The 10,157-nt window shown below is 37.2% G+C and overlaps 1 long non-coding RNA gene across 1 annotated transcript in view; it reads right to left on the reverse strand.

Annotated features, from left to right (window-relative positions):
* LOC102162931 overlaps positions 1–6,939 on the reverse strand; it is a 78,620-nt gene extending 71,681 nt beyond the window's left edge. Inside the window, exons 1-2 of the long non-coding RNA XR_002345558.1 lie at positions 6,400–6,939; positions 1,238–1,385 (exon numbers count right to left, since the gene is read on the reverse strand). This is a non-coding gene — a long non-coding RNA (uncharacterized LOC102162931). The remainder of the gene's footprint in view (positions 1–1,237; positions 1,386–6,399) is intronic.

The following is a 10,157-nucleotide window of genomic DNA, read 5'->3' on the forward strand; positions in this document are numbered from 1 at the left end:
AGTACATAGGTAAGTGTGAATAACTAATCTGAAATTTAAAAATGAAGACTTTATTCTCCAGATAAGTATTAGGATTTGGATAGTAACACATATTGGAAAAAAAAAAAGATAAAGGCACTGAACAGTTATATTTTAGTAGAAAGAGAAAATGGACAATTTTTTCTGCCACTTTAGGAAACATTAAGACTGAGAGAATTATCCTTCACCAGATATTTACCACTACCAGATAAAAGTCTAATAGCAAGTCAAATCAGTAGGTTTAGTCCTAAATAATTATTGGAATCAAGCCATCCTTTTTTTTTTTTTTTTTTTTTTTTGTATCTGCTCTTCAATATGTATTAAGAGCAATGGTGACTGAGATATGTGACCAGACATGAATTTCATGGCTATTGCTGTGTCTGTACTGGACCTCGAAGGTAGTTTTGAATTGACAATATTACTACAAAATCTTCCATGATGTTAAACCAAAGAGTGTTCTTCTAAGAATCATCCTTTTTGTCCTTTATCCTCACCATCCCATCCATTCCTAAAAAAAATTTTTGCACTGATGTTGTTTAGTATAAATAGAGTGGAAAAGCCCATCACGGACCAAAGATAAAGGAATTTTGCTATTGAATTTCCAGAGGAACTCATTACATGTCAGTTTCAAAGTCAATATTACCACATGATTTTTAACTGTAGAATCTGGTATAAGGACAAAATTATGTCGCATTTTTAACCACACTATCTAAAGAGTCAAAGTTTGTCAAAGATGCTCTCCCTTCCTTACCCTCCCCTCCCCCGCCCAGCTATTAGTAACAACACTTTCTGTAATAAGCACATACATAGGCACAGAATCCTCAGTGTAGGAGCCACAGAAAATCTATCAGAGCTGGCATGTTAGATAAAGTGTATTTGCCATTTCTAATATAGGAGCTTATGATCTGGATTGACCCACCTGTCCATGGAAGGGATAAATATGGTGTTTGTATAATATACTTCCCCAGTGGTCAGAAGAGCACTGGGAAAGACATCAGGAACCAAGCCTTCATCTCACTTACTGGCCTTAAGAGTAAAGGCGTGTAGTGCTTTAGAATGACACAATCACATATTCTTATCCATTATCACTCTACCAAGATTTGGCTTGTCCCAGAGCCACTGGCTGAGAACATGCAGAGAACAAAGAGATCAGTTACTCAGGGAAACTAAGTTTAGGTAAATCTGAAAGAAAAGAAAGAAGTCCAAAGTTAGACCCTACCTGAGCTGGACAGACATGGTCATGGGACTGTCCAGTGTGGTTGCATGTGTAGGGTGAAGGCTGGAGACAACCGGTATCCAAGAGCAGAAGGTGGAATATTCTGCCTGCTGCCCAAATAAATGTTCAGTCAAACCTTCCATTGCACTTTCTGTTGATGACAAGGAAGGCTGTATTAAAATGGGATATTTGCCTAAATATATGGGTGACATGTTAGCATAACCTGAAACAGACCCTGAACCTCATTTATCCGTATAGGGCAAAATGACAGTCTGAGAGCAGCTTGCAATATTTAAAAATTTATATCAGCTACAAATTGCCATCTGACAAAGTCCAGGAAACACACATACATAGAGGTGGGGATCAGGGAGAAATTACTGTGACTCTGGCTTAAATTGGCCCTAGCCCTTGAAGATAAATGATTTAGCTACTAATGATAACTAGGCTGATGTTTGTTAAGATCCATTTCATGTTATAGAATTGTGTCCTTAGAGAGTTATTTATATTTAATGAACAAAGGAGTTAGTTTTAAATATTAATCATAGAATATCATGATCATGGCAGTTCCCGCTTATAATTCAGAAACCCCCAGAGATTTTAAAAAGGATTGCAGGAGATTTGTATTTTTAATAATGACATGTTTTGTCCATGTTTAAATCAGTAAGTAGAATAATTATTGTACCTTTTTTTTTTTTTTTTTTTGGCCAAGCCCACATCATATGGAAATTCTTGGGCCAGGGATCAAACCCTCATCACAGTAGTAACCGTAGCCACAACAGTGACAACACCAATCTTTAACCCACTGAGCCACGAGGAAATACAATTTTTTTTTAATACAGTGCTTAGGGGGCATTGAGGGTATATTGTATTTGGGCAGTGGTCAAAAGTGATCAAGAAGGAGCGTTCATGACTTGGTCACAGCTCAAATTGTCACTTTCCTCAGCACACTAGCCCTTGATAGTTTTGAACACTGTAATTCTTAGTCATAAGGCACTGCTTAAAGACACAGAGCATGGAATTCTGATGCTCAAATGCAGTTGATCTGCTGTATAAATAGAAAGAATAATAATTCTGAAAATCTGCCTAATTTTGTAGTTTCATTCCTCTAATCAAATATTCCCACATAAAACACAGGGGATTTCAAAATCAAGTGCCAAATAGAAAAAACTTTATTTTTAAAAAGATTTCTTAATTGTTGACAATAAAGATTATTCATTCTTAAAATCTATTAGCTACCAAGAATTACCTACAAATGCCATCCTGATACTTCTCTTGTCTTATGATTTGAAAGAAGAATTATATGTACATAGGTACGCATCCACATGCACAGACACAGCAACTGATTTTGAAAATTTAAAATTCAAATAATTCAAATATAAAACATGTTTGAACAGGAAACATGAAGGCATTTTTTCCTAACTTTGATACTTTAATACATTGTTAGTTTTTAGCTTATTTTTTTTTCAGAGACAAAAAGACTTTCATACTCAGAGCAATATCAATTAAATTATCAGAATATCAGCATTTTTTCCATGTCAGTTCCATATACCTACAGGGTGATATACAGAGGGCCAGGTGACACCTTTGAATGTAGTGGGTTATATTATGTGAAAGGATTTCTGAACTTAAGGAACTCAATTTTTGTTTTTATATTAGGCCATAAGTGTGTCTGCCCATTTGCTGTGAAGGCAGGTGTTGTCTTTGTTATCCTGGGCAGTAAGCCTACCCTTTGCTCCTAAGGAAGACACTCTCTCTGTATCCAAGCCTGTTTACTGTACACACATCCTTGAAAAGACAGTCTGGGAAAAGACAGTCACTATCTTTGCTTGAGAGATAAGCAGAGAACACAAAAGAAAAGGCCTTTGGTGAATCACCTCTCACCAAGGCTGGGCAGTGTACATCACTATGTTTTAGATTTTTGTATTCAGCATTATTATACAAGTAGCTAAAAAATATGCCATGGCGTTGTGGGTTTTCACTAGAACTCCTAACTCTGAGGTGAGGCAATCCATGTCAGAGGACAGTATGTGTGCTTTGAAAGAAAAAAAAAAAAAAATGTGGTGTTATCACTGAAAAAGAACAACAAGAAAAAAAAAGGGTGTCTCCTTGCTTATGTTCCCCAGTAGCAGATCCTTATCCTCTGAACCCCAGCATGAAGCTCCTGACTAAGGAAATAGACCTTTTTCACAGGAAGACTAGGGTTTTGTTTTAGTGCCTGAGGGTAGTGGCCTGCCAAGAACTGTCTTTCCAACTGTCCTGTGGGTCACAGGGCCAGGCAATAGAGGGGAGTCCCCTGTGAGGATTGTATACGCCTGCTCGCTTTAGCTGGCTTCAGCAGTGTAACCTGAGAGTGCCTTGTCTGTGCACTTCTACAGCCTTTATCTGGGAGTGGGAAAATGAGGAGACCTCTCACATCCTCCAGCTCCAGCCAGGGAGCTGGGGTTGCTACAGGTGCTAGAGTTCTCCAGCCTCAGCATTGCAGCTGCAGCAGGACAGTGCCAGAATTGCTGGTGCCTGGGTCCACCTTCACCCTCCTGTGCTGGTAGGTTAAGCAGGGAGCACAACAATGGCGTCTGCCAGGGCCTTTGTCTCCAGGGAGTGTTTCCCCTGTTCCCCCCCCACCCCCGCAGCTGATCCCCTTAGAGTTTCAATGGACTCTCCTCTGCTTGTCAATTTGTCAATGGGGCAACTGAGATGGCACATGAGCCCTTTAAGAGGGGAGTGTCCATTTCCTATAGCACTTTGGAACCCTTGGACATCCGCCCCATTGGTTTTCTAAGCCAGATATTTGGGGGCTTCATCTCTTTGGTATACATCCCAGGGACCAAGGAGCCTGATGTGGAGCATTAACCCCTCATTCCCCTGGGAGAAGCCCCTGTCTGTTGAGATCCCGCCTTATTGGGTGCTGCTGTGCCAGACGGGGTTTTTGACAAGAGTGTTCTACTTCTCCTACCCATCTTGATGTGCTCCTTTGACTTTGTTATAAAACAGGTGTTCAGATAGTTCTAAAGTTCTTTTCACAGGGAGTTGATCCATGGTGGCTGTATATTTGTTGTGTATGTGGGAAGAGGTAGTTCAGGCTCCTCCTGTGCCACCATATTGAACCCCCCCCATCTTAATCGATATTTGGCCTAAATTCAAATACTTTATTATATATTATTTTTGTAAACATGTACTATCAAATCATATTTTATCTTACATAAGTGAAAAGAATAGGTCTCACTTGTTTAAATGAAAATGAATCTTTATATATTATGTCTTACCAAGCAGTTATTAAAATGAGCTTTGTAATGTAATAATTCATGGTCTACTGATAAAACAAAATGTGCTTATTTAAAATCATGTCACCATATACCACACAAAAATAACAACATGAATTTTTAGTTCTTTAGATTATTATGTTATTAAATAGTACTGAGAGGAATTTTCAAATCAAAGGAGGTTTGAAAACATCATCACAGATTAAGTTTGGAAAGGAAAAAATGAAAACATTTAATTAAGTAATAATAATTGCCCCAGATGATAATATCATTTATTTATTCATACTTCTTCAAGGAACATTTACTGATCTTTTCTTTTTTTTAATTTATTTTTTTAATTTTTTTTATTTTCCCACTGTACAGCAAGGGGGTCAGGTTATCCTTACATGTATACATTACAATTACAGTTTTCCCCCATGTTAGGTTTTTTTTTTTTTTTTTTTTGTCTTTTTTGCTATTTCTTGGGCCGCTCCTGTGGCACATGGAGGTTCCCAGGCTAAGGGGTCTAATTGGAGCTGTATCCGCTGGCCTACGCCAGAGCCACAGCAACGCGGGATCCGAGCCGCATCTGATACTGATCTTTTCTATTAGAGGATGCCAAATTGTCTGAACAATAGTAATGAAAATGTGAACATCCATTCAATATTTATGAGCCATCTATTAGGCTCTGCTATGTCCTGGAATTATAATATTGAACAAAGTAGGCAAGATTCTCGCCTCCATCAATGTTACAGTTCAGTAAAAGAGACTGAAGAGACCAATGAAGGAAGCTGAGTCACAATAATGTAAATGTAGTTTTTAGATTTTGGGCATTAGGACTCCCCTTAGACATGTTATGGAAGGTTTAACCATACTTACAAATAACCTGTCAATATTGCTGACTTTTGCAATATAAATATAAAACTGAAGTTGTAAGTTGGAAACAGGATGAGAGGTGAAAAGAAATGAGGAGGGCTAATATCCTCCTCCTACAAAACTGTAGTTTAAAAATATCTGTAACAGCCCTATTCAATACAGTGACCAAGCCACATGTGACTAATAAAATTAAATACAGTTTAAAATTCTATCATCCCTCAGTTTCACCAGCTATATTTCATATGCTCAGTATTTATCCATGAGTAGTGGCTATGATGTTGAACAGATGGATACAAACATTTCTATCATCATAGAAAGTTCTATTGGACAGTTCTGGCCTATGGTGAGCAGATAAAGAGGTAATGATTTAAGAATGTTGTTTGAAGTAGCAGAGACAGACAACAGTGGAACCTAAGACATGTGAAGCAGCTAGAATGAAATACAGGAAAGTACCTACATCTTCACCAATTGAGTCAAGAATGTCAATAGTAAAGTGAAAGTTGCTTAGTTGATAAATTGTATTTTGACAAAGCACTATATATAGAATCATTGAAATAACAAACACTAAAAATAGAAATCATTCCTGCACTGAGGAAGGGGAGAAGTGGGGCTGGAGAATATTGGGTTTAATAGTCTATCTATTGATATTGTTTCATTTTTAATCATTTGCATATATCACCTTATTATTAACACTGTTATTAAAAACACTCTAGTTTCTTTTGAGGAAATAAATTAACAGGGATAAGAGTTTAAGTAGGCAGATTACTTAGTGGAGATTTCATAATAGTTCAGGGGACAGGTAATGGTTTTTATTTACAATTAATGGAAAATCAAATGATCAGAGTCTGAAAAGAGAAGGAGGGAGGACAGCAACGAAAAGGAAGAAAGAATTAGAACAACATTTATGGACTGAAGTTCCTTGAAGAAGCCAAAAGTTGATACATACATTAAATTCAGGGTGTTTCCCCACTTGTGTACAGAATTTTTGATGCTTATCTCACAATGACTCAAGGCAAACACATTTAGTTCAGTTCAGGGCATGAAACTCACCTAGGGAGTAGAAAGATGTTCAGAGAAGGTCCTCATCTGACTCCTTACCTACCCGACACAGACACTGTCCAAGCTATTAGAGTGGAACATCAGATACAGACCAGAGCGTCTGAAACCTCATTAAAGAGTTCTTATAAAGAATATGGAGCAAAGTTAAGCCAGTCCCTCTATACACATAAGGAATAAACAGTGACCTTCCCAGGCAGTGTTTCAGTTCCTTCAAAGACAGGCCATTAATCAGAGCAATAAATAAGTATTATGTTATGATGTTTATAATGTTAATGCTCCAATTGGCAGGCTCCTGGCATGCACCTATGAGTAGAACTCTATGTCCTAGAGAAAATATTAAATATACAAGTTATCAGATTAGTTTTATTATCACCTACAAACTTACTGCTCTACATATTCTATATTTTTCCTTGTTTCCCTTTGCCTTTAAAAAAATTTTTCCCCTAAATATTATTCACACAAGTTAGTTTGCAGCCTTTAACAAAGATAATTGAATTAAAAAAAATAAATCAGGGAGTTCCCATTGTGGCGCAGTGGAAACAAATCCGACTAGGAACCATGAGGTTGCGGGTTCGATCTTGCTCAGTGGGTTAAAGATCCGGCATTGCCATGAGCTGTGGTGTAGGTCACAGACGCAGCTCGGATCTGGCATCGCTGTGGCTTTGGCATAGGCCAGAAGCTGTAACTCTGATTAGACTGCTAGCCTGAGAACCTCCTTATGCCATGGGTGCGACTCTAAAAAGACAAAAGACGAATAAAATAAAATAAATAAATAATAAATAAATTAAGTGCTATAATTTTCCCATAAAAACCAAATGCTGTGAACCTCTGGCCAAATTTTCTGCAGTGAATTTAGAGCATAACATTTCCCCTTCCCTCCAAACACATAGCAATAATATATAAAATGGGAAACCAAAACAATATAGACTCAGAAACAAGAAAGTCATCTCTGGGGACCAGGAACAGAGCTGAAATACAAAGCCATGAGTGAGACTTCTGAAGCTACAGACAAGCTGGATTTTGAGTAGGGAAACAAGAAGTGATAGGAGGCACTCAGCTTCTCCAGGGTTCAGAGCACTAAAGTTGTTCCATGCTGAAGTATTAAAGCTAAGCTGCTGAAACCACCCAGCCCTCAGAAAGGAAGATGGGAAAAATATTCAACCAACTTGGGTCTACAGATTTTAGCAGACTGTAGGCCATCATTGCTGGAAGATATGGACAGAGTCCAAAAGTACAGAAACTGAAATACATACCCACTGTATAGTGACTGGATCTGAATATCCTCATAATCCACACCATGGAGATTCCCTCACAATGCCTCCCACATGCCATTATGGCAAGCCTATGGGATGAGCAGAAGCAATGGTGGAATCTCTAAATTGGGATAGTGATAGCCTTATTAATAACTTATTCTCTGTATCCAATCTGGAGTTTAACCAGGAGATAGAGAGTAAAAAGACATATACACAAATTAACTTTCAAAATTACACTAACAGCAAAATTCTAAAATATTAGGAAACCCAATTTTTTAATAGCCAACAAAATTAACCATTAGAACCATATTAATTCATTTTGGTTGAAATTAATTTTATGTCAAAGTTTGATTAAGACTTTAAAATGAAGATATAGAATACTCTGGGTATTAGATGAAAGAGGTATTCCCTTTTAAATTGATCAAAAGTTCATGAATCAAAAAAAGATGAATTAAACAAGGTGAGTATAAGAAGAACTAATTAGAAATCTTGTGATAAAAAAGTACAGCCATTGATTTGAAAGCACTCAAATTACTTTTGGCTAAACTCCAGACTATACATAAAATAAGTTAGTACTGAGGACATCACTAAGAATGAAGACGAGGGAAAAAAGATGAAAAATAGGAATGACCAGTAAGGAAGCAAAGACAAATGTAAGCAAAAGGTAGGTGAAGCAGCTCAAGCATACGTATAATAGACTTTCTTAAAGAAAATGATAAAATTAATGGACAGGAAGTAATATCCGAAAAGGTAAAAGCTGAAGTTTTTTCCCCCAGAATTACAGAGAAATATGAATCTTCAGATTGAAATACTCTTAAGTACTATGCTTGATAAAAATAAATCCTCATCAAGGTGCAATATTGTTAAACTGCAGAATTACAAGGGTAGAGAAGAACCTTTAAATGTTACTAGAGAGGAAAAGGCATATTACTCATTACGGGGTAACCTTCATACATAAAACAGATTTTTTTTTTTTTAACAGCAATGATAGATGACAAAATACAAGAGGATAATACCTTCAAAATGCAAAAGGAAAATACCTGGCAACCTAAAATTGTATATTCTAATGAACTGTCCTTTAAGAATAGAGGCAAAATAATGACACTAAAATAAAAACATTTTCATTTGTACAAAGTTAAGTGTTCATCATCCATAGCCCTAACTAGAAGTACTACTAAAGAGTAAAACAAGAAGAAAAGTGAAGCTAGAGAAACTACATGAGCCCCAAAACAATAGGGTAGAAATTTATAAAATACGTAATTTTAATCAACAATAGACTGTTGTTTTTGTTTTTATGACTTGTTTTGTTTTTAAGAAACATGGTTTCAAGATATTAAAATTTTGGCTACTAGACACTTTGTTAAGACTTCTGACAAAATTCTCTACCAGACAGCAGCTCTTCTAGAAAGATTAAGGGTATGGTCTCACAGAAACCTAATATGCACAAGCCCTCTGTAATATAGTCTAGAGCTAGAGAGACAAGTCTCTCGAAAAAAGGACCAAGGGTATGTCTTTTAGCACGTGAAATTGACCAGAATAAATCATATAGAAAACCACAAGACTTTATGAGAGTTGCTTTGTCATCATCCTTGATTTAAAAGGACTGAGACTAATTGAGATGTGAAAAAATACCCATGGACCCCAAATTTTTAAAGGTAGGAAGCAGGCTCATAAAGTTGTTCAGTCGCCAAGACTGATATTCTCCAATGCCCTGTGCTGCAGTGATCAAAGAAGATAGTCAGGGGAAAAGACACAAGAGAGGGCACAGCCAAGCACTATAGGGTGAAAAAAGGGCATAGGGAGCCATTTCTAGGATTTTAAGCCTAATTAACATATATTCCATACCCTTAAGGAAAAGGAACTTGGCAACATTTGCCTATGGGATTCAAAATTGCTATGGGCCAGTGACTGCTATGTGTCTTCCCTTCTATTTTTTTCTTTAAATGGGAGGGTTTGTTGCTGTTATCCTGTTCCTGTTTCATCATTGTATGTTGGGTATGCCGGAGGCAGATGACTTCTCTTTTTAGTTCCAGAGTTACACCCAGTAGTGAAATAGATAATAAGGTCCTGGATTTAGAGCCTGATGCCTTGATTGGATGAGTCTTTGGAGGTGTAACAAAGAAGGGTTGAGTGATTCAGTGTGTGGGAGAAATGTAATAATTGTAACCAAGAGGGGACCCTGTGGTAGATTTCATTATTATTGCCAATTTTTCACCCCTCCCTAAATCCAAACCCATTGTCATGGGACTTGGCAGTTTTTCCTCCTAGAGTCAGAATAGCCTTCTGGTCCCAGAATAATGTATCATGTGTGTCAGGCAAACTTGACCTGAATTTACAGTCTGGAACCAAACCCAGCTGAGCCCAGCCAAACTATAATCAACCCAGTGATGCATGATATGTAAATAATTGCTTTTTGCTATAATCCACTGATATGGGGATTTTACAAAAGATCTATTACTGTGGCAATACTTGACTAAAATATCCTCTTGTCGCACA

The sequence above is a fragment of the Sus scrofa genome, chromosome 1, assembly GCF_000003025.6.
Source record: "Sus scrofa isolate TJ Tabasco breed Duroc chromosome 1, Sscrofa11.1, whole genome shotgun sequence".
Taxonomy (NCBI): Eukaryota; Metazoa; Chordata; class Mammalia; order Artiodactyla; family Suidae; genus Sus; species Sus scrofa.